The sequence below is a fragment of the Pleurodeles waltl genome, chromosome 2_1, assembly GCF_031143425.1.
Source record: "Pleurodeles waltl isolate 20211129_DDA chromosome 2_1, aPleWal1.hap1.20221129, whole genome shotgun sequence".
Classification (NCBI taxonomy): Eukaryota; Metazoa; Chordata; class Amphibia; order Caudata; family Salamandridae; genus Pleurodeles; species Pleurodeles waltl.
The window spans coordinates 415,288,408-415,315,595 of NC_090438.1; the positions used below are offsets into that span (position 1 = coordinate 415,288,408).

Below are 27,188 nucleotides of genomic sequence, written 5' to 3' on the forward strand. Positions count from 1 at the left end.
AATATTTCTAAAACTTGAGATACTCATGGATTTGATGAGAGGGTATTCTTCTTGTTGGTAATGTCTTGTCAGTTTTCCCCCCAACACTCAGGCACTTGTCTTCCACAGGAGTAGCATCATCTGTCAAGGTTCTTCTGTGACCATCTTCTAGTTTAAGGCCTTAAGCATCTCTCAGTATATTTGATGTTGCAAATTTATTTTCTTATTCCATGGTTTTCTAATATTGTGATCAACAGATCTGGATAGTAACTGTATAAGGAAAATTGTAAAGTGCTGTGAAATCCAGAACGGTTTTAAGATCTGACCTAAGATGGCAGCATTGTTGCCCTGAGATACTCTAGAAGAGCACCGTCAGGGTACAGGGCTACATTTCAGAGTGGTCTGGTAAGCTTCCTGGGACAGTATATCACATGAAAATGACACATTTCTGAACTGTATTGCTGTTTTATTACAAGGACCTCACTGCCCATTCACAGCATTACTGAGAGTGACATTACCAGTATTAGTAGCTGTGATGTTATTGAGGTGGTAATCCAGCACTCAACCACTAAAAGGTGATTTCTGATAATGCAGGAAAGTAGAATCCATTATCACATGCTTGGTACCCAGCATTATTACAGTATTCACATTCTAACTGTATTCATCCATTTAGACACAAAGCTACATGTAAATAAACATCACAAATACATGAAACCGGCATTGGACTCGCACTAACGATGTAGAGACATAGGTGCAGACGCTGGTCACGCTAGTGAAGGTTCGAGAGGAGCACCTCTACCCCATCAGCACTCCATCCGTGCTTCGGTGCTCCGTCAGGGCATCCAAATTCAGCATCTCTATCTCTCCAGGGCCACGGCCCCCTCACGGCAACCATCAGTGGCCGGCTAGCTCTCTGGTGGAGCAGGCAGCCGGCTGCCCTTTAGGCAGTCGGATGGAGGTAAAAGGAAGTCTGACAAAGAGAGAGCAACAGCCACATTAGAGGATAGGCAACTTTAGTTCGGAAAGCAGTTGCCCTTATATGAAATAGTTACTATAACTAACAACATATGATTAGATGTTTAACTGCAGAGAATGGTTCTTCTATTTTGTTATGGATATTGCTTATCTTTATCACAACGGCTGGATTCAGTGCAATTCACTATGCATAGCTTAAACATATATGTATTGGCATTTTTTACATACATATAATCGTATCCTAATTCAAATGTTATTTTAAATGTGGGAAATTGCAATGATTTTAAGTAATCAGGCAATATTTTTTTCATGAATTCATTAAAAAATACATAAAACATTAATTTAAAATAATCAATAAAAATAAATTAGATTCTGACAAAAAGTACCTTTACTTTAAGCATATGCATCCTTTTTAGTATTTATTTATAAGTAATCATACAGCCCCCATTGCTACTTGTACGTCTGCAGAGGAAATGTAGCATTCACATGCCTGCAGGATAGGAATAACTAACATTTGAGCTAGATATACAGTTTATATATGTACTTCTTGAAACTAAAGTGGAAGGTCACAATGATAGAATGCCTCTTCAAATCGGACATCCTAGATATACCGGTACATTGATAGTTTTGACCAATTTTAATTACCAACATTTTTTAGAAAAAGTCCCATTCACAACAGCTCAAATAATCTATACAATATAACGCTGGAAACGCTAAGAAGATAACTTGAAGTGCCCTGCATGACCATTTTTTTTAATAAAGTCTAAATAAGATATTTTATTCTGAAAAAAATATATCTTTCTATGATAAAATAAGATCCAATTGCCTTATCCATTAAACATTTTATGCACTGCAATTGAACCATCCGTAGTTCACAACTATGCGGTTAAAATCCAGTTAATAATTGGAGACAAATCACATATCTTCTGCCGTCCATATGTGGCAGGAGATATATTGCATGAGCAAAGCTCTTAAAGTCATTCACAGCAACTGACAAAGCTTCTTCTCTTGCTAACCAATCTAAAAACCCTATACAATTCGCTGTGCAATCCAACAGCAAAGAACGGAAACCAAACTCAATGAGAAGTGTTTCACTCATTTTAGGCTGAAGCAGGCTAAACACAATTCAAATCATTTTACCTTCATATTTCCTAAAATGTAAGGGTTCCTTTAAAATCAATCCAACCATTCAATTTGTGGCGATTGATACTAACTATCCTACTTGAATAGACTTTAACATTGGTGCAGCATATAGTCCGTCAAAATTCCAAAGAAACTGACAAAGAGGCAGAGCAGCACTGACCCCCTTTCTAAACATGATATCCAGGGCAGCTTTAGAGCTTTGCGACTGGTGCGTCTGCACTGGGTGCTGACTTGGGTACAGGGCAAAGGCATTGGGGAGTGGGAGCGCTGTATTGAGCAATAATTTTCGATTTTAAACCTCCTTCTGCAGAGTCGCTCTTGCTTCCACCTTTCAAGCAACAATACTAGTCTTAGAATAACTCTGATATTTAATGTTCTTGCTAGAGAGAGAGCTGGAGTTTTGTCTAGTGACAGTTTTGACTCACCGTAAAGTAGTACAGAGGGTTAATATGCCTGCTGAAAATAACAGATCTGTATTTTATGAGGATAGCTGAATGGGTTAGTAAAGCCAGACTTTACCTGCACTTTAAAACAAATGAAATGAATTGTGAGAGAGGGACTGTGGAGAGAAGAGGGCCACTTTTGCTGGGTGGTAGTGATTAAATCTGAGGAGGAGGTCTCAGGGAGGAGGGGTGCCAAAAAAGATTGCGTCACCAGTGCTAAAGAAGGCCCTGATCATAACTGTCCATGGAAGACCAGCCTTTGCATGATTGAACATCACCAGGTCATCAGCCCATGCTATTATATTAATGTGTCTCCTATTTACTTTTGGGGGTACACATTAGCCTGGTTCAAATGGATTGTAAAATCATTCAGAATCAAGGAAAATATAAGGAAGCAAGGACACATACTTGTTTCAACCCTCTACAGTTTACGATTTGCCTTGTTTTGTCACATTTGAATCAAATAAATCTGGGAGCAGGGTCTTGAATACAAAGCCTTAAGAAGAGAAAACAAACCTTTTGTGATACCCATTCCAGTGTAAGGTGCTATGACCTGGGTGAAACCTGACTTGTTCTACTGGGACTAAGCTATTGTTCTGGCCATTCCTCTAATGATTTTAATTAGACCGGAGCAAACAATCTTCAACTATACATCCAGCATAGACATAAGACTGTAAGCCATTGATCTTTTTTTTTTTTTTTTAAGTAGACTGTCTTAAAGAATCTGTCCTAATTTAAAAAGTGCACCTATGTTGGCACATGTATAAAATATGCGCAAAGAATCATATATTCCGGATTTCATTTATATACTTCAGTCGGGATTCCATCCTGGTCTATCCATAAGGACTATTTGGAGCTAATCGGATCGAGTACCTAAACCTAGTCGAGCAGCAGAGCCAAATGAAACTCAAGATCCAGAAAAAACATTAAATCCGAATAAACGGCTGGCTCACAAATCTACATATTCTTCAGCGGAATGCATGAGCAATGTAGTATGGAGGTAATGTACAAATTGTATTATACTATGGAGAAAATACATTTTCGCATTGTTTGAAGATATTAGATAAATGGCCCTCCTTCCCAACCTTTTTCTGTGCAGCTAAGTATCTGAAGTGTGACAAATTAATCATTTTAAGTAAGACAAAAAGTGCTCTGTTGAAATGGTTGATGACCCTACAAAAAAAAAGTTTCTCACACAGGCATTTCACCTTGAAATCGGTATAACGAGTGTCTATCAGAAGGCTCTCTCAGCACCAACCCCCGCCGCATGTGTGGTTACTCCAATGACTCTATAGCACAATTTGGTAGGCAGAAACTTTTAAATTGTCCACGGCATCATTTACACTTTTGGAAACTGTAAAGATTGCATAGGAAGGGCTAAATAACTAGCTTTTTAATTTGAAGAATTGGCATACTATCACAGAGATAAAGCTTGGAATTAAAGGGTATATTTATCAAAGGGTTGCATCACTTTTGCATCACTTAATGGGGTGCAAAAGTGGCACAACCTTCACGTTTATTTATCAAGCAAAGCGACCTTACGTGGCCATAAGTGGCTTGATAAATCCTGAGAAACACAACCAGAGCAAATCACTGTGCTGAGTTTCTTTTCCCCTCGGAGTCGTTCCATGGGTGGTGTGTGGGTGTTCCCACCCAACACCCATGGACTTTGAGACATTCGCAGACTTATCATAAGTGGTAGACCTGGGAATGCACCAAAACTGCTGCGCCTCCTCAGGTGAGGCGTGACAAGGAGAAATATGTTTATTTTTCCTTGTTTTTCCTCTTTCTATAAGTGCTGCAGCACACATAGAAAGAGGAAAATGCCTTAGGGGGTTGTCTGTGTGCAAGAAGGTGCCTGTTCCTGCACAAAAACAATCATGCTTACAACGCAGGCAGCCTTGTACCATAGTGCATGTGTTGGCAGTAGGCAGCACATTGTGTGTCAGCACAGGGTAAAGCCAGGATTGCATTGTGCAATTTTAAGTAAGCTGCATTCCTGCCCTTTCCCTATCATGCATCGCAGCAAGGTGACTTGGTGTGCTGCATGACTATTTTAATAAATCTGCCCCAAAACTTGCTTTAGTAAAAACAAGCCATTTTATAAGATGCTTTACACAACACAAGTCTTACATCCTGCACAGCGGCAGTTTCTTAATTTAAAAAAGTTTAGTTTGCCACAGGAACGTAATATAGGTGCAGGAAAGGGGAAACACACTTGCAAGTACTTGTCCCTTCTGTTATAGTGGTATACGTGATTTGTATCATGTTCTCTTTCTTGGTCCCATATTACAAAATTTATGATTACATATTTTAGGAACATGTTTTCTCATACAAAAATGATAAATGCGAAGGCAGTTGCGGATTTCCTTCTGGTTTCCCCTACCTCCACATAATAGTTGTTACTGTGTTTTTAAACAAATTATATTTACGATTATGTTATCTTTTTAGGTGTTATTGTTAATATGTATTATGGTGTTTACAGATATTCTGTGAAGTATCATACAAACATGTAAATTACATTTGAAACTGAATTATGCAGCACTGGTACCTGAAGGGATCAAATCAATTGCAGGCATATCATCATATCATCTCATGTTCGCAGTGTCTCTTTGGTCATGCTGTTGGACACAGGCCTGCATTAAGGTGGTGCCTCTAGCATTCCAAACCCCCATATGTTCGATCTGTTGGTAAAATGGCTGCACTCTATGAACCACTAACAATCAGTCGTGTCATGGCCTGTACCTCTAATGCTTAGTTCCCCAAAAAAGCGTTTTAGTTTCGGGGAACCCTTTCGTTCAGGACTGCTACTTGGATTTATTTGTATTTAAGTTGTACAACAACTTGCTGAGTGCCATCCAGTAGGTGCGGTGTTTGATTTTCCATTGCAGGGAAACATTCTAACAGAGACAGATACTGAGGAATTAGGACCATTCCTTTACCGTTCTACTCCCGTGGACACTTCTGAACTTAAGGCCATGAATATTTATAAAAGAGGGCATGCTGATATACCTGTATTAATTATGTCGCATCATCACCCTAAGCAGTCTCTTTTCCTCTTCATAATTATTTGAAATCAATGAAATAACTCTTCTGCTTTACCAGGCGGGAGTGACGACTTCAATTTAAATTGAAATATCATGCAGCATGTAAATAAGCATTTGAAATTAATGTTCTTGTTTTAGTCTCTCAATTATTAGTGTGCTGGTAATTGATGCAATATATATTGCATCTAATCAAATCCCATTGCACTGGGACAAAATATATCCGTTTCGATAATTACACTCAATTAAAAGTTTTTTCCCAAATAACTATGGCCAGTTGCCATTTGGAGGGGACATGTAAAGGAAGTTTGATATAGGATTTGTCAAAACTTTGCAACCACAATTCCAGTCGCAAACTTTCAATCAGTTACTGACTCCCAAGTTAGGGTGATAGCAGATTTGCAAACAGAAAGAGGTTCTTTTTGAACCCCTTTACCTTTGAAAATCGTGGTGGCAATGGTTGAGGGGACCACTAACAGCAGTGCGGTCTTCCAAAAAACAAAACCCTTTTTAGGGTCAAGCGCAAGCGCACTGGCCCCTGTTGTAATCTCTCTGTGGCTTTTAACCACACCCATGTCACGCCCATCAGTTTCGTTGGTTCATGGGCTTGCATTTTTAATTCGCTACATTTCGTTTGTAGAGACCTGATCGGACGTGCATACGTCATGCCTTTTCCGGTGTTCAGCCCTTCTTAAGAGCACCGGTAAACTACTGAAAACAAATGAGGCTCCATGTTTTCCTCATGATTTCTGGACTACTTTTCCTTTTTATTTCCTACACAGCACCATCTCATTGGACAGTAGTCGAGAGCCCTTTGCATGACACCGACCATGTGACATAGGTAATTGCATAACTGCTGATACGTCTGACTGCAAACAAACTTTTGTTTCCTTCTGTGTGCTCCTTTACGTTCACGGTGTGTCACTTTAAATCACCTCAGTTATATGAAACTGAATTACTTTTCATTTTCAATTTATGTGGTAAGAAAAGTCCGGTTAGATTTTTACAACGCTAATAGCTCTAAGTCGAACAAATGTGAGAACCATTTCATTGCAAATGCTTGTTTCTTAATTTTACCCAGTGTCCTTTAAGGAACTCTGGATGCTCTCAAATAGTTTGGAACTGCAATCACAGGGATGCGGGTCTGCTTGAAGTAATGAATAATGCCCTCCCTAATAACTGTTAATTAGGCAGGCTCTTCTTTGATTCAATTGCTATTCCTTTGTTTTTGGAAATGGCATATCAATGCACCCATCAGTTTTGAGACTGTTTATTATTGAGTATTGAATCTTAGTTCATAGAACCCTACATATTGATTTTATTGTACCGAAATCTGCCTGTCCTTATATTTACCCAGGCAATTTGTCGCAGAAAAAACTGGCAGATTAATAACTGCAATTATCAAATTAATGCAATGTATATGTGTGCTAACAGGAGATGTCACAATCATTGGAATTTAACCTAATGAGGGCGCAGTCTGTAAATAGAATAGAAGCAAGATAAAGATCACACACAGTATAGAAAACAACCATTCTGCTAGATATTATGCTTTCATCGGAACCTACCACTTCTCCAAGTATGCTTTCCTTGTCTTACCTAATTAGAGGACAAATAACTCAAGACACTATGTGTGTAATTATTATGATTATACTATATTACAAATATGTAAATACATATACATAGAGAGATGCGCAGAAACAGTTACAGTATCAGCAGCATTCCTCCTGTTTCTGTTTTAAAGTATGAGTTTCTCTCAAATATATTTCCTGATAGGAAATATGTGTATTAGTTTTAATAAGGCGTTTTACACATTCCCATTATCAGGCAGATTTCTTCAAAGATGTATGTTTGGATAACTGCCTTCAATTTTGAAATTTTACATAGTCGAATTCTCTAGAGCTGCTCTGCTCTTATTCTACCTTGTATAACACACGCCTCTCAAGCTACCAGCATCTCACAGGAATTTACTTGCAAAAAAGTTTCTAATAATGAGGAACAATCACTTCAATATATGGCATGGCTGACAAGAAATGTAATTCAAAATATAAATCATCTGGTCCCCAGATCCTAATGTTTTATACCACCTATTTTTCTCTCAAAACACAGGGCATTTAATATTCTCAATTTCACTAACTATTAGTGAGATTTAACATTTTTCTCCGAAAGAGAGACATGCAATTTAGTATTGAACATGCATGCTTCTATATCATTCATATTCTGTTCCTTTTCATGTATAATTCATCTGTTGCGAATTTCAGAAATGTATACGATTTTTTAGAAGTAACAAAGGAAATGCAGCTGGAAGCATGAGTAACAAGCTGAGATTGCCCTTGTAAAACGAGTGCATTTTTAAGTCAAACACACACACACACATATATATATGGGAGTGCAGAATTATTAGGCAAATGAGTATTTGGACCACATCATCCTCTTTATGCATGTTGTCTTACTCCAAGCTGTATAGGCTCGAAAGCCTACTACCAATTAAGCATATTAGGTGATGTGCATCTCTGTAATGAGAAGGGGTGTGGTCTAATGACATCAACACCCTATATCAGGTGTGCATAATTATTAGGCAACTTCCTTTCCTTTGGCAAAATGGGTCAAAAGAAGGACTTGACAGGCTCAGAAAAGTCAAAAATAGTGAGATATCTTGCAGAGGGATGCAGCACTCTTAAAATTGCAAAGCTTCTGAAGCGTGATCATCGAACAATCAAGCGTTTCATTCAAAATAGTCAACAGGGTCGCAAGAAGCGTGTGGAAAAACCAAGGCGCAAAATAACTGCCCATGAACTGAGAAAAGTCAAGCGTGCAGCTGCCACGATGCCACTTGCCACCAGTTCTGCCATATTTCAGAGCTGCAACATCACTGGAGTGCCCAAAAGCACAAGGTGTGCAATACTCAGAGACATGGCCAAGGTAAGAAAGGCTGAAAGACGACCACCACTGAACAAGACACACAAGCTGAAACGTCAAGACTGGGCCAAGAAATATCTCAAGACTGATTTTTCTAAGGTTTTATGGACTGATGAAATGAGAGTGAGTCTTGATGGGCCAGATGGATGGGCCCGTGGCTGGAATGGTAAAGGGCAGAGAGCTCCAGTCTGACTCAGACGCCAGCAAGGTGGAGGTGGAGTACTGGTTTGGGCTGGTATCATCAAAGATGAGCTTGTGGGGCCTTTTTGGGTTGAGGATGGAGTCAAGCTCAACTCCCAGTCCTACTGCCAGTTCCTGGAAGACACCTTCTTCAAGCAGTGGTACAGGAAGAAGTCTGCATCCTTCAAGAAAAACATGATTTTCATGCAGGACAATGCTCCATCACACGCGTCCAAGTACTCCACAGCGTGGCTGGCAAGAAAGGGTATAAAAGAAGGAAATCTAATGACATGGCCTCCTTGTTCACCTGATCTGAACCCCATTGAGAACCTGTGGTCCATCATCAAATGTGAGATTTACAAGGAGGGAAAACAGTACACCTCTCTGAACAGTGTCTGGGAGGCTGTGGTTGCTGCTGCACACAATGTTGATGGTGAACAGATCAAAACACTGACAGAATCCATGGATGGCAGGCTTTTGAGTGTCCTTGCAAAGAAAGGTGGCTATATTGGTCACTGATTTGTTTTTGTTTTGTTTTTGAATGTCAGAAATGTATATTTGTGAATGTTGAGATGTTATATTGGTTTCACTGGTAATAATAAATAATTGAAATGGGTATATATTTGTTTTTTGTTAAGTTGCCTAATAATTATGCACAGTAAGAGTCACCTGCACACACAGATATCCCCCTAACATAGCTAAAAATAAAAACAAACTAAAAACTACTTCCAAAAATATTCAGCTTTGATATTAATGAGTTTTTTGGGTTCATTTAGAACATGGTTGTTGTTCAATAATAAAATTAATCCTCAAAAATACAACTTGCCTAATAATTCTGCACTCCCTGTATATATATACACACATATATATATATATATATATATATATATATATATATATATATATATATATATATATAATAAAAGAAAGTCACATTGAACTAGTGAACATTGTGCATTCACAAGTCTAGCTCTGGATTCAAAGGTTCACCATATTGTGATTGGCTGCCTTTGGAGCAGTGAGGGTTGGCTTCATTTGAGATTTAGGGTTAAAGGCCTGCCCTGCAAAACAATACTGCACATGGCCAATGGCTTAGTTTACCAGGAGTTGGTCACCTGTGGAGAGTTGAGTGCAGGGCCTAACAGGAAACTAGATCATTCGGCAAACCCATGCTGCACACAGCCAGAAGCCATATGCACTGGAAGTTTCCTGTCTTCTGAGCATTGGATGTAGGGGCAGACACTTGGACAACACCATGCAGTCCTTTACACTGGAGATGGCCAAAGGCACTGTGCCACATAGTTTTGCCACTTGCGGATGGATGGGCACACCAGCAAACCTCAATGTGAATGTCTGAAGGAAGTACACTTTGGGTGTTTACCCTGTGTTGAGAGTTGGACACAGTGGCTGGTCAGAAGCATGTCTCTGCAGCTGAACGCTCTGCACATGGCTGAAGACTGTGAGCAGCAGGGTTGGAAGAGTGTGCTTGGTTGCACAGAGGGCCTTGCTGAAGTCCAGGTTATTGCAACAAATCATTTCAATGCTTGATCGAAGGCTGTGATGTGGACATTGATCACCCACACAGGATTTTGTGCAGGGAATGGCTAGAGGCCAGGCCCGAGGGGTATGCCCCAATTGTGCAGGCCGCTGAAGACTGTCCATAGCTGGGGTTGCCTGTCCACTGAGTGCTGAGTGTGGGGCCTCTCTGTGTGTTGAATGATGGACATTGGCATGGAGAGTCGGGAACTTACCATGCACAGTGATGTTGTTATTGATGTAATTTCAGATATCATCATTGATGTTATCAATGATATTATAGAACATATAATCAGTGATGTTCTATGGTAGGTCGGATGTGATGTCGAAAGCAAGGCATGGAAAGTGCATAAGTTTAGTTACTACATTTAACTATAACTAGTGAACTTCAGTGTTTTTTTTTTTGGAACAATGTTACATTTTAGCTCACATTTTCACCTAACTATAACATCACTTTACCCATTGGCTTTTACAGTGAATTTCCAGGGATTTTTTACATAAAGTAATATGTTATTAGCTGACCCACCACTGAGAAAGGGCTTCACCGGTTATGGCATGGGATGAGGCTGGCCCTGTGTCCCACCCCTCTGCACACAGTAAGGCTCTGCATCCAACTTACATGGGTGCCCAACCCTCTACTGTGTGGGGCATGAGGTTGTCTGTAGGTTCTTGCCAACTACAACAGACACCAGTGCAGGGGTCTTGCAAGAGTAAGGAGAGTTTTGCTGTCCCTTGCAAGAGTCCAAGGGGTTGGAAGAAACAAAAACAATTTTTTTTAAACTTGGTCCCTTTGGGACCTCCAAACAAGGTCCTGTCACGGTTTTGGGTGTGTCAGATCAGGACTCTAGTTGGGACACCCCTTGAGGTCACAGAATATCCCAAAGAGGTAATGTACTGGGGCAGAAGAGCAGCTAAAGGCATACGCGGGAAAGGACAACTATGGACAGGCACAGGAAACAGGAAAGTAAAAGCAGAGCAACCCTTGTGTGAACAAAAAGGAAACAGATTACTAATGGACAAACAAACTAGGGTTGTACACAAGGTAGGACGCAGATCCTCCCATAGCAACAGGGAATGTCACTTCCTCTGTACAGTTTGCTCTTACAGATAGTCACCCCACCAGCCCCATAGAAAGGAGGCAGCAAAAGTGATTCTGTCTCTGGACCCTTAGAGCACAAACAAGGATAGTACTTACATACAAAAGACAAGCTCTTGTGGGTTCAGCTGGCAACACAGTGGCAATTCCTGGAAAAACAGCAATAACACATTGTCACTGTTAGGCAGGAAAGACAACGTATATCACTACATGAGGATTGGGGCTGGAATTTCCTCCTGGAGACTAGGAGCCAACCCCAGTACAAAGTAAGACACTTATACACTGGTGAAGACTGATAGAACACTTACCAGACACAAATACCAGAGAGGGAACGGAAACGGAAGGAACAAACTAAGAGACAGAGGCAAAAACTGGGAACAAGCTCAGGCTGAAGGAAAGGCAGAAATAGGACTGGTAAACAGGGCGAAAACTTCTGGCTGGAACAAACAGAGACAGGAATGGGAAAAAGAGAGCAGGCTCTGGCTGGAAAAAAGCAAGGGCAGGGCTGAAATACAGGTAGAATGAATAAGCATTAAACAGGACTGGGAAACAGAGAGCAGGTTCAGGCTGAAACAAGGCAGGACCAGGACAGAGAATCAGGGAGCAGACTCTGGAAGAAACAACTAGGTACAAGGCTAGGAGATAGGGAGCAGACTCTGGCTGGAACAATCAGGAGCAGGGCAGAGAAACAGGAAACAGGTTCAAGCTGGAACAGAACAGGAACAAGACTGGAACACCATTCGATAAGGGGTCTGTAACACAGAGGAATGGAACTCCAATGCACGACGAGGATCTTGAGGAAATGGCTGCTTATAAGCAGTTCCAAGCTGCAGAAAACCCCAGGTGGAATTACATGACTGGGCTGCACAGGAGAGGTCTCAGGTGTGTGTACTTTCAGACACTTCCAAGTCCTGGAGGAGAGGATCCACTGAAAACGAGCAACTGGACTTCTCCTATAGAAAACAATGGGAAACAGAATCCAGGCTTTCCTGACTAAAAGGCTGTGCATTATGGGACCTGCAGTCCCAGGAAGCAAATGTAATACTACAAAAGTATACCATGGCGAAAAGAGAAACAAACGGGAGTCAGCAAGGGATTCTAGATAAGTGTTCAAGGTTATTCCCAGGCCTCCGACAGTCCCCTTACAGTGCCCCCTAGAAATGGGATGACAGAGTCATAACAGTATACCCCCCCCACCTGTCTGCTCAAGAAAAGAAGGCGATCCTTTGGCTGAAAAAATTTGAAGAGGAAAAGTCACAGCAAGAAAATCCTACACCAACCTTGGTGGATAAGTTTACAGTCCAGCCACATAAGTGAATCTTCTAATGAGCAAAACATGTATTAATACCCATAGGGGCACCGATGTCTTTCCTCTTTATTGTTTGATTGATATGGGAGGAGTGCATGGAGTTGGTTTCTGGTGAAGTTGATTCAGGAGCAAGGAGATCTGGAATGGCATTATGGGAGGTATTCTTTAGGACATTAGTTTCCTGTTCAGTACTTTCTTCTTTGGAGGAGATCATTGGCATATTAGTAACTGTCAGGTCTGTAACACCTACCGACAAGCAGGATATGTCTGTTTCTGCAGCAGTTTTTGCATTGGTTGTGGTCTGAGGCTTGCAAAGCATAGAGACTTGAGAGACATGGGTAACTGGTGTTCTCAAGGTAAACATGAAAAAGTCAGAATTGTTTTTAGTTTTGGATGACTTCGGACTATCAAATTCAAGAGCAACAAGAGTTTTTAAGTCTTTCAACACTGGATCAACATCTGAAAATGTAGAAGTTTCACAAGCTAATTCTTTAGGGTGATCTTCAGACAAGACTGAGATTTCTGCATTGCAAGTGCTCTGTGGTGTAATCATGGTATCAGAAATGGTTTCTTTGTAAAGCGTTTCTACTACAGGTAGTTGATCTTTAACTCTGTTACCACTGAAAGGTTCTTCTTTGGAAAGAATTAAAAGTGGAGTGTCTTCAGAAATTGCCTTTACATTGTTATCTAAATGTTCAGCTCTTGCCTTTGAATTGATGATGGTTTCTTGCAATGAAACACTAAGTACAGTACTCATCATCAGAGCTTCGAATACGAGATTCAAGTACATGTCTTTAATTTTGGTGGGAGACATTACTTTCTTCAATACTTCTGTTTCTGAGTGCTGGTTTTCAGGAGTGTTTAATTTCAGAGATACAGCAAGTGGCATTGGTGTGGCTGGTTTTACATCAAGATCAGATACAGGTAGATCAAAGATCTGTTCTTCACTAACCATTGAGCTGGAAACAGGATACACAGTGGCAGGAAACAGCAAGTCAGGATCAGTGGATGAAGCTGCAACTGTGTTCAGTTGTAGGAGAAGGCTATCATGTATTATGACATGCTGTTTAGTTTCAGATTGCTGGCTTTCTTCCTTGTCTGAAATCTCAACAGTTTGCTTTGTCACAGAAGAGATTTTTAGACTTTCTGAGAAGTCCATCACATTCCTAGTAACTGCAGGTATCTCTTAATGGTCAGGAAAATCCATTAATTCACTTGAAGCAGGAACTGTCTCTTCATTATCCGAAAGTTCCATGATATTGTTGAAAGGGTAGGAGTATCCCCACAATCTTAAAATTCTGGTGAGTGCGTCATTTGAACAGCACTATCTGCAGGTTTGTTCACCGCAGGGCAGGAACCACTGTCATCAGTAGATTCAGATTCATCAACTCTGTTGCACAACTTGCTCTTACTCTCTAGTAAAGTCATATATTAGTTTCTTATGGAGCAGCTATTGGATTCTGTATCAGAACTCTCTTCTTCCTTTGGCTTTATTTGTTATGATAGAGGGTCTGCGATACTTCCTGCTGAAGACTCTCATCAACCCTTTCAATCAAAAGGTGTAACATCTCTCAGAGATGTCAGAGATCCAGTCAACTGTACAGGGGTATTCTCTGGAGAACTACAAGCTGAGAGAGAGTCTGAAGAAGAGTCTGATATATTTATAACTGGAGCTGTCTTTTCACTGTCAATAATATAAGGAACAATCAGCTCTATAGTTGTCTTTGGAGAGGCACATGAAGTAGCATACTGTTCTTTGAGTCAAAGCTGGTGATCATTTTCTTTTTTCAGGTTTTAAAATTGCCTTGCAGTAGTTTCCATCAGCTACTCTGTTACTTCTTCCACCTTACAGATACATAGAATGCCTGGTTCTGGCAACAGTGAAATATGCATCGATGAAAAGAACCCATGTGCAAGATTTATTTTGTATGTTACAACATATTCATCATAGAAGTCCGATATCTGCCTTTTAATCTGCCAAAAATTGTTCTTTTAGTATGTGTATGTCCATATTGTTATCAAACCCACTCAGAGTAGAAAAGGGTTTAGCAGAGCTTTTAGGGATTGGGACTGGTGGATTATCATCCAGTTTGGGAAAAGCACAAGCCTTTTGAGTGGAACTAAGGAATCCCACAGTCTTTACTGATCCCTTTGATACAGAGTCTATCCTGCTGACTTGAACGCTCTTAGGGACTGGTAGGTCTTTACAAGAGTTAGCATTGCACTTTGAATTCTGAGAAACTGACCTAGATGGGCTGAAGCATGCATCAGAAAACAAGTGAATCCCTAGTGTGGCTTCTTGGACAGTGTGAGGGATCTTTGTTATGGCAGAGTCCTGGAAGTGAACTTGGGATGCACTAACTTGAGGCAAGGAATGAACCGTCTTTTGTTGAGTGTGAGTGTCTTGTGCAGAGGTTGCAAAAGCACTTCCATGGTTATGAACATTCTTACTGGCTTCAGCTAATAGATACTGCAAAAACTCATTACGTCCTTGTAATCCTTCTACAGACAGGGACTGGGGGTCATAGTCGCAAATAACATAATAGTCTATCATTGAAAGATTTACAAGCCACTCAGGGTAGTACTGAACTTGCAAGTTATGGTTTTCTTTAACAAATCTATCCTTTAAACTAAGGTTTTTTCTAGAGGTCTTCAGAAAAAAGTATAGTTTTAGAAACGGGTGTCTTAACATGGTAGGAAAACATCTTAGGTCTGTGTGTGCCTTAACTGCCTAGGGAGCTTGAAATTGTTGGTTCGTGCATTCTGTCACAGTTTCGGGCGGGTCTGATCAGGACTCTGGTTGGGACACCCCTTGAGGTCACAGAATATCCCAAAGAGGTAGTGTACTGGGGCAGAAGAGTAGCTAAAGGCATACACAGGAAATGACCGCTATGGGCAGGCACAGGAAACAGGAAAGTAAAAGCAGAGCAACCCTTGTGTGAACAAACAGGAAACAGATTACTAATGGACAAACACACCAGGGTTGTACACAGGGTAGGGCGCAGAACCTCCCACAGCAACAGGGAATGTCTCTGCCTCTGTGCAGTTTGCTCTAACCGATAGTCACCCCACCAGCCCCATAGAAAGGAGGCAGCAGAAGTGATTCTGTCTCTGGACCCTTAAAGAACAAACAAGGATAGTACTTACATACACAAGACAAGCATTTGTGGGTCCAGCTGGAAACACAGTGGCAATTCCTGGAAAAACAGCAATAGCACACTGTCACTGTTAGACAGGAAAGACAACGTATAACACTAGACAAGAATGGGGGCTGGAATAGCCTCCTGGAGACCAGGAGCCAACCCCAGCACAAAGGAAGACACGTCTACACTGGTGAAGACTGATAGAACACTTACCAGACACAAATACCGGAAAGGAAACAGAAACAGAAGGGGCAAACTAAGAGACAGAGGCAAGAATTGGGAACAGGCTCAGGCTGAAGGAAAGACAGGAACAGGACTGGAAAAAAGGGCGCAAACTTCTGGCTGGAACAAAAAGAGACAGGAATGGGAAACAGAGAGCAGGCTCTGGATGGAACAAGGAGGGACAGGGCTGAAATACAGGGAGTAGGAATAAGCATTAAACAGGACTGGGAAACAGAGAGTAGGTTCAGGCTGTAGCAAGGCAGGAACAGGACAAAGAATCAGGGAGTAGGCTCTAAAAGAAACAAACTGGTACAAGGCTAAGAGATAGGGAGCAGACTCTGGCTGGAACAATCAGGAGCAAAGCAGAGAAACAGGAAAACAGGTTCAAGCTGGAACAGAACAGGAACAAGACTGGAACATCATCCGATAAGGGGTCTGTAACACAAAGGAATCAAACTCCAATGCACGATGAGGATCTTGAGGAAATGGCTGCTTAAAAGCAGTTCCAAGCTGCAGAAAACCCCAGGTGGAATTACATGACTGGGCTGCACAGGAGAGGTCTCAGGTGTGTGTACTTTCAGACACTCGTAAGTCCTGGAGAAGAGGATCCAGTGAAAAGGAACAACTGGACTTCTCCCATAGAAAACACTGGGAAACAGAATCCAGGCTTTCCTGACTACCAGGCTGTGCATTATGGGATTTGCCGTCCCAGGAAGCAAATGTAATACTATAAATGTATACCATGGCGAAAAGAGAAACAAACGGGAGTCAGCAAGGGACTCTAGATAAGTGTTCAAGGTGATTCCCAGGCTTCCGACAGTCCCCTTACAGCACCCTCTAGAAATGGGACGACAGAGTCGTAAGGGGTCCAGAGATTCAGTTTCCCCTTACCCTGCCCTCTTACAGTTGATTTTTTATGTGCTGTAATGGCAGTTGCACCAGTTTTTTCATGTTGCAGCCAGGCAATAAGACTGTGAGCTCTCTTGGGGCTTGAGGGATGGAAGAAAAACCTAATTGACCAATTAAATCATTCTATCATTTGAAGTTGCTTGCCGTTTTGACTCCCGTAAGACTCTCTGTACACAACCATCCAGATATCTCTAAAGTTTTTAAATCCCCAAATGCATGCTTTCGAGTTAAATATGCAATTCCGTTCAACCACTAAGCACTGTTCAAAAACTCCTATCGAATTTCCTTGAGAAATGTATTGGGGAATTTTTGTTTTGATACCCCTTCCTTTTTCTTTACCCTCGCTTGACCGATCACTCCAGGTAGTAGCTGACGTGGATGAACCTTTTTTGAAAGTTTTGTGACGATTTGTAAAATGGCACCAATGACATAAGCAAAACAGTAAAAAAAATGTTTGCGGTAACTAGGTCCTAATTATAATTACACAGTGGCGTTCAGCACTATGTAATATAGATATGCATTACTCTGGTGATGATAGTGTCAGAGTATAGGTAGGTTATCCTTCCCACAGGAAAGGCATTTTTTGTTTTTCGAATAACTTTGTACTTTGGCATTGTTTGATATATCTACATAAAAGCTTCTACAAAAAGTCTATTCACTTTTTCTCTTTTATGGTAAATTCAAAGTAATCTATCAAGTGAGGGCTGAGAAAAAGAGGTTGGTTCCAAAAATTTTGATTACTATAGGAAAATGTGCGCTCTAATACAGAAAGAATTGCTGATCAGAATTTCACCAATTTGCAGAAAGATAGGATTTTACTCAGATAGTGTGTTTTAATATGTTTTTGAGAAATTAGAATTTATAAAGGTATCCAGTATTGGCATGACTGGGTTAACCCACAAAAGGATAGTGATATCTGTGCCAATTGGTATCCAACTATGCTCTGATTGGAAAATGTAATGGGCATTGTGTAATCCTGATTGACTGACCACAGCATAAACAAAATATGTTATGGCAGCCATTACAGAACACAAAGACAGGGTTTCTGTGTCATGAAACTGAATTACAAAAAAAATGTAAAGGGTAGTGTGAGAACATCCTAACCTCCAGGGGCAAGTGGGGGCTCCTAAAGGGACCACTCCGTTATTAGCTGCTCACAACATGGACATGTTGTGGCAGGCATTACAGGACTCAGGAACAGAATCCGATATTCAGAGTAAAATATGTACTTCCAACAGAAGTAGCCACCTGTCAGTTGGATCCTATGTGTTGTATTGCAGATTCATAGTGTTCCAATGCAGCACTTGATGAAATAAAAGCTGTTAAACTGAGAGTGTATTCTACAGATGATGCTGAAGTAAAAGACTGTCTAGTTATAGTTTCTATAGGATGAGTGTCTTTTGTTTTGCTAATAACTTTGGTGCCTTTTGATATATCTTGACAAAACATTACAAAAAAAGTTCAACAACTCCATCTCAGATTCTTCCTTGAACATTTTGGGATGCTCCTTCAAGCAGGGCCAAAGAAAAATGGAGGAGTCCAAAACATAGATTTCCTATCTTAATACTCTTAGGAAATTTGAAAGCAGCTACACAAAAACTTTGAACTTTACTCAGAAAGTGTGATTATTTCGTTCAACCATTTTTGAGAAATTCACATTGGAAGAAGTGTTCGAGTGGTCATGAATGGGTTAAAAGTTATATATATATGAAGCTATATCTGGTGGGTTGGTCCAGTGGGAATGCCATTTAAAAACATTAGGCCTTCTGATTGGCCCAGGGAGCTTTTTCTCCCTCAAGCCTTTTCGATACTGCTAGGCCAGGACTATTTCTGTGATACTTAGGGCCTGATTTATGCTTTTTTAGCGCCACATTTCCGTCATTTTTGGACGCAAAAGCGGCACAAACATACAAAATATAATTTAATTTTGTAAGTTGGCACCACTTTTGCATAAAAAATTATGCAAATGCGGCGCAAAAAAAGTATATATAAGGCCCTTAGTGATTTAATTGGTTTCCAGCTCTTTACTGAATACTGTGGCTACCATTACAGTACTGATTATTTGTTCTATTAAAAACCCCATAAGGGGGATGGGTTGGATAAACCATGTTACCCAGGGCCAGTATTTCAGTGGCAGGTACTGCAGTAACAAAGAGCTGATACTGCACTACCCAGAACAGTCAGTGTAAAACCACTGCACCAACATTGGTACAACAGTACCTGGAATACTTTTTAAACAAATATATATAAATACCCTGCCCTGCAGGGGTAGTAGCTGACCACAATGGCCAGACAGGAAGGGAAGGGTACCTCATGGTTTCACATACCTGTAGTGTAGATTATGCAGTAGATATTCTTCCAATAAGGTAGCACCTACTAATCAACCAATAAAAAGATGACTTTTGGGTGGATATGTGATAAACAATGTGGACTCTTTTTAGATAAATATACTGGCAAATTTCAGGAAGGCACTCGTGCTCAATTCACAGAAATTAAACCTCAATCAGAATCACTTACAAATATGAAAATAGCCAATGTCTTCATAGAAGTGCCAATTCTATAATTGCCAGAAAGATACAAAATCATTGTGGTTGAGCCCAGTAAAAAAGGGTGCTCTAAAGACCTCCAAATGGAAAACAAATGTGAATCCCTTGATTGTCATGAATGCATGTCATTGTAGCAGCACAGGAGCAGAGGCAGCACAATAGACCAGAAAAGGAAAGAGAAGGGGCATGCACGTGGGAATGAGGGGTGATGGGGCATTGGCATCAATGGAGAGCAGTGGCAGAACAGAGGCAGCATAGCAGACGAGGGGCGGAGGGTGCAGTAGCATTCACGTAGCGAATAGGTGGAAGTGGTGCAGGGACACTTCCCTTAATGCCGGGTAGTGGCTGCCCAGGGTCAGTGGCAGCACAACTGACCAGAGAGGGACGGGCAGGCGAATATACACAGAGAGCAAGTAAGGCAGAGGCAGGGTCAGAAATAAAGGGCAGTGGCAGCACAAAGGCATTAGCAGGACAATAGACAAGTGAGTTAGGGGGCAACGACACTCATACGAACAGGAAGCCGGAGGATGGAGAGGTGCAGGAAGAACACAGAGGTGAGTGGCAACATGGGGACGGTGGCAGCACAGTAGCCTTAAAGGGAGGAGGCACACACACTGAAAACAAGTGGTAGGAGGATGGGGCAGGAGAAGGAATGCAGGCCAGGTGGGAGGGGCAGTAGCAGCACAACAGACAAGAAAGGAAGGGAGCAGAGGTATGCACATGGAAAATTGAGGTTTGCTTTTTTAACATTTTGAAATAATTTGTTAACTTTTTGGGGTATTTAAAATGTTTTTATAATTTATCTTACTTACCTTTTTGTAAACCTGTTTTAGTTCCTATGTATTTAAGTGGTTCTGCATATGTTTTGCAGCAACAACATATTAATCTCCCCAAAGCCACTTCCTGCATACACTTTTTGCAGTATGTTACAAAATACTGCATAAGTTTATCCTTTTCTTTTGTCAGTACTTCAGGTGCTGCAAGGTCAGCACCTTTTGCTACCTGATGTCCTCTTTATATCAATGCCCAAGCTATGTTCATAGCCCATAAGTGCTTCCACATATCATTTGTACCCATAGAGTACTGCCTGGGCTGTGCCCTTTGCAGCACCTGATTTCAAAAGGCACAAGTAACTTTTCTATTATTCTTGTTTTCCTTTCAGGTCTAATGTAGAAGCAGTTGGCAGCACTGACACACTTCCTAGATTGTGGGGGGCCTCTGTGCTCCAGGAAGCCTGCTCCTGAACTCTCCACAAGTGTTGGGCCCATGGCCTAAGAGCTCCTGAGTGGAACTGAGGCAGGGGCTCAGGTTTCATTACACCACTGTTATTATTTGTGATGATCCAACTGGAATACAACCTGTGGATCGAGTAGCAGGTGATTGTTGTTATGGAGTTTGTGTAGAAGCAATAATGGACTTGGAGTCTGTGGGAAGCCATCTACCTCTGCAAAATAGTAATGTATAAATGATGTTTAGGAAATTACTTTGTACTATTGGATGAAACCTATGGGTTTATTTCTTGAATGGTGTAGCCTGTGTCACCAATCAAATAGCTGCTTTTATTTCATTAATTATTTTGTTTGGTAAAGAGGTACAGGTACTAAAGAGGCATCTATAGAGACAATGCTGCAGTGCCGCATGACTCTTGTGCGGCCTTTACTTCTATTTCTGGCTCCCACAGTAAACAACAAAGTATCTCATGACCCAGACATTTTTTCTAAAAGTTAAGCATGTTGTGAAGAGTTTTTTTTTGTTTGAGCCTAGGAGTTTTCTGACTGGCCCAAATAAATAGAAGATATTTCAGTTTTTATAAGTGTCACTGATACATACAAATGACTCCGCCTAAAACCACATCTGATCGGTTGATATGCCTTTATTCAGACAATGTGAAGTATATCTACCCTCATTTTCTGCATTAGGGATTTGAATATCACTTGGTTCTCATCTTATGCAATGCATTGTTATTTTTTTCATGCTTCCTTTGTGGGGGTTGAACCAAACATAACTTGGAGAGTGTCAACAAGAAGATACCACCCTGAAACTCAATAACTTGAAGACATGAAGGAGGGAAGAAGAGGCCCTCCTGAAACCATACTTTGGAAGTTCTTCTAAATTCCACCTTGTAACAAGAAGGTTTCTGTAAGGTATGTTACATGCAATGTATGTGACAAGGAGTACAGCCAAGGAACGTGGAAAGAATAATCCTTTGGCACTTCAATGTTGCATAAAATTCATAACAGAACTAGATAGAGGCCAACAAAACTGCATAAAAGCATGATTAAGCAGAATTGTTCTCTGTATGATATTTTGTTGTGTTGTGTTGTTATCCAGTCATAAATTAGCATTTGAGAAGTGTAAGACTTGGCATCCTTGGTGTGGTCTCCCCTAACTTTTTGCCTCTAGTCCCCAGGTTGTTGATGTATGCTGGACTCTGTTTTTGCTCTTTTTGTTATTCTGGACACTTTACCACTGCTATCCTGTGCTAAAGTGGAAGTGCTACTATGTATAATGTATGCGTAATTGACTTTCCATGATTGGCATATTTGATTTACTAGAAAGTCCCTAGTACAGTGTAGTAGAAGTGCCCAGGGCCTGTAGATCAAATGCTACTAGTGGGACTTCATCACTGGTTGTGCCACCCACATAAGTGGCCCTGTAAACAGGGCTCAGACCTGCCACTGCAGTGTCTGGGTTGGCAGTATTAAACTGCCAAATTGACTTGGCAAGTGTATCCATTTGCCAGGTCTAATCCTTCCTTTTTTATACATGTAAGACACTCCTAAGGTAGGCCCTATGTAGCTCCATGGGCAGGGTGCAGTGTATGTAAAAGGTGGGACATGTACTGATGTGTCCTAACAGTGAAATAGTGCCATATTTGTTTTTCACAGTTGCAAGGCCTGTCTCTCTCATAAGGGTAACATGGGGGCTGCCTTTAAATATTATTAAAGTCCCAATTCCCTTTGGGAGCAGATAGAAGTATTGAATTTAGGGTCTCTGAGCTCACAATTTAAAAATACATCTTTTAGTGAAATTGTTTTTTAGATTGTGTTTTTGAAAATGCCACTTTTAGAAAGTAGGCATTTTCTTGCTTAAACCATTCTGTGACTCTGCCTGTTTGTGGATTCCCTGTCTGGGTCAGTTTGACAGTTGGGCTGTTTGCAGCTCTCTGTAGACAGTGACACAAAGGGAGCTGGTGTGTAGTCTTCATATCTTGATGAGCCATCTGTGCTGGGAGGGAGGGGAGAAGTGGTTACTTACACCTGAAAGGGCTGTGCCTGCCCTCACACAATGCAGTCTCTAACCCTCTGGTGTGTGTATGGGGCCTGGACTGGGTCTGAGGGCAACAGAGACTTCTTTGAAGTTGGCCTACTTCAAAGGCAGAAAGGAATATAACAAGAGAACCCAAACCCCCTGAAAATTAGATCACTTCTAGAATCAAGAGGAACCTCTGCCAAGGTGAAGAACTGAGGAGAAGTGCTGCCCCTGCCTGTGACTGTGCTTTGTTGGGCTATCCTGCAGTTGCTGCCTTCCTGCATGAGAAGAATCTCCAAGGGCTTGAACTGAGCATGCCTCCTGTTGTTAAAGTCTCAGGACCATCAAAGACTTCCCCAGGCAGCACCTGGACTCTACTGAGACTCATGCTCTGCCAAGTGGTGCCCTATCCTTGAAAGGTGAGGTAGGCAGACATGAACTGAAAATCCATGCACAGACCACCGTGCGGAGACATTTTCAATGCACCTTCCACGATGCAGCTGATAAACGATGCCCAGCTGGCTTCGCAGCTGAAATCAACACTCCACCTGCATTGCAGCTGGAAGATCAACACAACGCGGCTGGAGAAACAACATGCAACACCTGCTAACAGAGGCTGATACCAACCCAAACATCAAGCAGTGTGGTTTTGTGATACTGTGCGACCGGATTTTCATTGCAATGTCGCTGGGTGTGGAAAATCAACACAAAGGCATCCCAGACCTGAGGTTCCTGTCAGGATTAAAGCATTGCTCGCTTGCAGGAGAAAAGAAATGACACACGCTGACCTGACCTGGTCAGAGGAGGAACAACGCACGGTCTTCCTTGTGATTGAAAAATCGATGCATCGCTGGCCTTTTTCCACATACTCACCGGTGCAGCTTTATTGTGACACTACTCAGGTACTTTTGAGCACTAACACAAGCCAAACCGCCAATGTACCACTCCGTCCACCAATGCGGTAACAGCCGCCGGGCGGGAGACTTCGGTCTCCAGCCAGACGGCCGTCACAATCCCATCCTCGGGATTATGACCCCGCCTACCACCATGGTTTTCGTGGAAATCATACTGCCACAAAAACCCTGACACTGATAGGTGTCTCCCCCCCTCCCCACTGTCATCCCCCACCCTCACCCTCCCGATCCCCTGACATACACACACCTACATGCACAGACATACACACGCATGCACACACGCATACCCACATTCACCCATCCATGCATACATTCATAAACACACACAGCAACACACACTAACATACATAAAAGCACACATGCATTCACATGACACAACACACACGTAAACCCACACCCATTCATGCACACACGCATTCCACACGCCGCACGCATACAAAAACAGTCACACACACACACACAACACCCCCAACCCCTCCCCTGTTGGAGAACCTGACTTAACTGCTTGCAGCGGGTCCTCCAGCAGGAGACGGGATGTGGCACTGCTGCCAGCAGCAGCGTCCACCAGCGGAACACCGCCAGCCCGTATCATGGGTCATGATACGGTCATCGGCATTCTTCTGGCATGGAGCTGCTGCTGGCAGCAGCGCCACCTTACCGCTGTCCGCCGTCATGACCGTAGCTAGAATTCCGCCAGCCTTCTTGCAGAATTCCAGCTAGAGTCACAATATGGCAGATAGTAGGTAGCCACAGCGATGGTCTTCAGGAGGCTGTCGCCGTGGCGGTAGGGAGGATTTACCGCCTAGGTTATAGTGATGACCAAAGACTCTTATTCTTTTGAAAATTCATAACTTGACTTGTGTATGTTGGATTTTTGTTGTGTTGGTCTTGTTTTGTTTAGATAAATTCTACCAATTTTTCTAAACCGTGTTATGTCATTTTGTAGTGTTTTCACTGAGTTACTGTGTGTGTTGGTACAAATACTTTATACATTGCTTGTGAAGTTAAGCCTGCCTGCTCATGCCAAGCTACCAAGGGGGTTAGTGGGGGTTAACTGAGGGTGATTTTCCATTACCCTGACTAGAGTGAGGGTCCTTGTTGGACAGGGGGTAAACTGACTGCCAACAAAAACCCCCTTATCTAACAAGAAGAATCAACAAACTAGGGCTGTATGCAGGCCCACTGTAGCAAATCCATACAGAGGTCAGCATAACTCCATAACACCATTAGGTTTTCTGATTGTACCACAACTGATAGTGTGAAATGTTGAAAATTGCTTTGTATTAGAAATTGGGATTTAGGAGTTATGCACTATTTCAAGAAATAATTTTTTTAACTCCTCACAATATCAAGCAAAAATGATTATACCTACAAACAATACAGAGGGTGTGAATAAAGAGATTAGTTTTAAAGGTAAATGTATACACAAAACAAATTATAGTATTTCTTTCATATTCACTGAAGCGTTTCACACTTGGTAACTCCTATATGTGAGCAGAGCTGCAGTCTTCAGCCATAATGCATCATGACAGATAATTAATAAAAGTTCTGCGGAAGCAATCCCTGGGCATCAGCATCTTTACCCCATGTGACATGATGGTAAGGACTGAGCTAACTGTCCATAGAGCTGACTCACCTTTAGTTAGGTACATGGAGGTGGTTCCACTATCAAGGGAGAGCTAAACCTAAAAGCCAACTAGCACCCCGCGAAACAGAGGCCAACCTGGTAGTCAACAAGCGATATTGTAAAATGCCCAGGATAAAGAAACTACCTACTTTAAGTACAACTTGCGATACTTGTCAGCTTTAAGGGTGCAGAAACATTCACTAAGGGCCTGATTTCGCTCTTGGCAGAGGAAATACTCCATCACAAACCTGATGGATTTCCCGTCTGCCGTATTATGATCGCTATAGGATTTAATGGGATCATAATACGGCGGACAGCATATCTGTCAAGTTTGTGATGGAGTATGTCCTCCGCTAAGCTCTAAATCAGGCCCTAAGTGACAAATGTTCATGGAATACTGAAAACAAGGGAGAGAAATACCAAACAGTTTTTCTAATGAGGCAATTGAAAGCACTGTCATCAGTGACTGCAGAACAAATGAAAGTATGAGTACTTATAATTTGAATATAAAAACAAAACTGAAAAGACTTGAAAAGCTCTCTAAAAAGTGGATTATTAAAATGGTAGGAAAGCACATCTCTACAAATATATTTGGAAATGGAGCACATCAAAAACATTGTTGAAAGACATGAAAGAAGGGCTGGCCAAACTAGGAAAACAAAAGGCACAAATATCACCTAGATATGAAAAAGGACAGATCTTCAAATTTGCAAACAAAATGATAACTAGAGAAGACAGAGCTTGATGGTTAGTAAAAGAGAATGCCAGGGAATGGAAGCTGCAGAATAAGTGAGTTCTGAACAGGACACAGATCCAGGACTGGGAGCAATGGCAGGAACAGAAAACGTAGCATCCTCATTCCATTATTAAAGACTAGACATAAGACACAACCTAGGACCCACAGGCCAACAACAAAGAAATCCAAAAGGAGCAGATGCAGAAGAAGAGTGGGATATGTGTAGAAATAAGCCAATGGTGCAAAACATGCAAAATGAATGAGAAAGAATAAATAATCCAGTATCTATTGTGAGTCTTACAGATACAATTCTACTGAAATCAGAGGAAAAGATATTGTGCTCAGGCTTGTAATACTGTCCGCAAATCATTTATACTATACTCAGAAAAGAATAGACATCTGTAAATTCATCAGAATTCACCAGAAAGTTAAAACTAGTGGAATATTTTGCACCCTCTGGTCATTGACGGTGACTTACTGCCTATACTTAGAAGTATTAGCAGGCATGTGGGATCTGGGCACCATGTTTTTGTCATCCAGGGACACCCGGGTAACTTCTGCTCTCGCTCCCCTATTAAACAGAGAGATTTCCTCCCCAAGCACTACACTGCTAAATCCGTGTGTCTGCTCACAGTGGGGGCTGTGCCCTCTTCGGACACTTGGCATCCCTATTCACATACCCATACTTGAATCACTCAGAGCACTTTAGGACAAATGTTCCTCTGTTCTGACAACACATTTTTCTTCTGGTCAGATGGGAGGTGGGTCTCCTTCCACTGTGAACTATATTGGGGTCCTGAAAGAATGCATTGTTTTTGTTTTTATCTCTGCCCACCTTTCTTTGGCAGGGACACAACCAAGATGTATTTGTGGACACTCTGGTGCTGATCCAAAGGTCTGCCCTTTGCAAGCTCCCTGAGGCCAGTGAACTTACTGTCAACCAGGTGTTGGAGCAACTGTATAAAGCATCTGCTGAGCATATAGTCCCTTAAAATTAGATGGTACAGCCAAGTAAAATCACCCACTTTCCTGCCCATTACCCAACCACTCAATGCCTAAATGGCAGTCCAGAAAATCCACACAAGATTAGTTTGGCAATTTCTGACTGTCCCTGAATCTGGGTACCAGGTCTTGTGGTATGCAGACTAACACTTCTCATTAGGACACTGGATGAGTGCTGCCACCATTATTGGTGGACCCTGCATGCTTGGATCTGAT

At 41.6% G+C, this 27,188-nt stretch overlaps 1 long non-coding RNA gene across 1 annotated transcript in view; it reads right to left on the reverse strand.

Moving 5' to 3' along the window:
- Nucleotides 1-424: 424 nt before the first annotated feature.
- The window catches only part of LOC138258892 (uncharacterized), a 201,163-nt gene continuing 174,399 nt past the window's right edge, over nt 425-27,188 (reverse strand). Inside the window, exons 3-5 of the long non-coding RNA XR_011198600.1 lie at nt 15,769-15,818; nt 11,412-11,461; nt 425-949 (exon numbers count right to left, since the gene is read on the reverse strand). This is a non-coding gene — a long non-coding RNA (uncharacterized lncRNA). The remainder of the gene's footprint in view (nt 950-11,411; nt 11,462-15,768; nt 15,819-27,188) is intronic.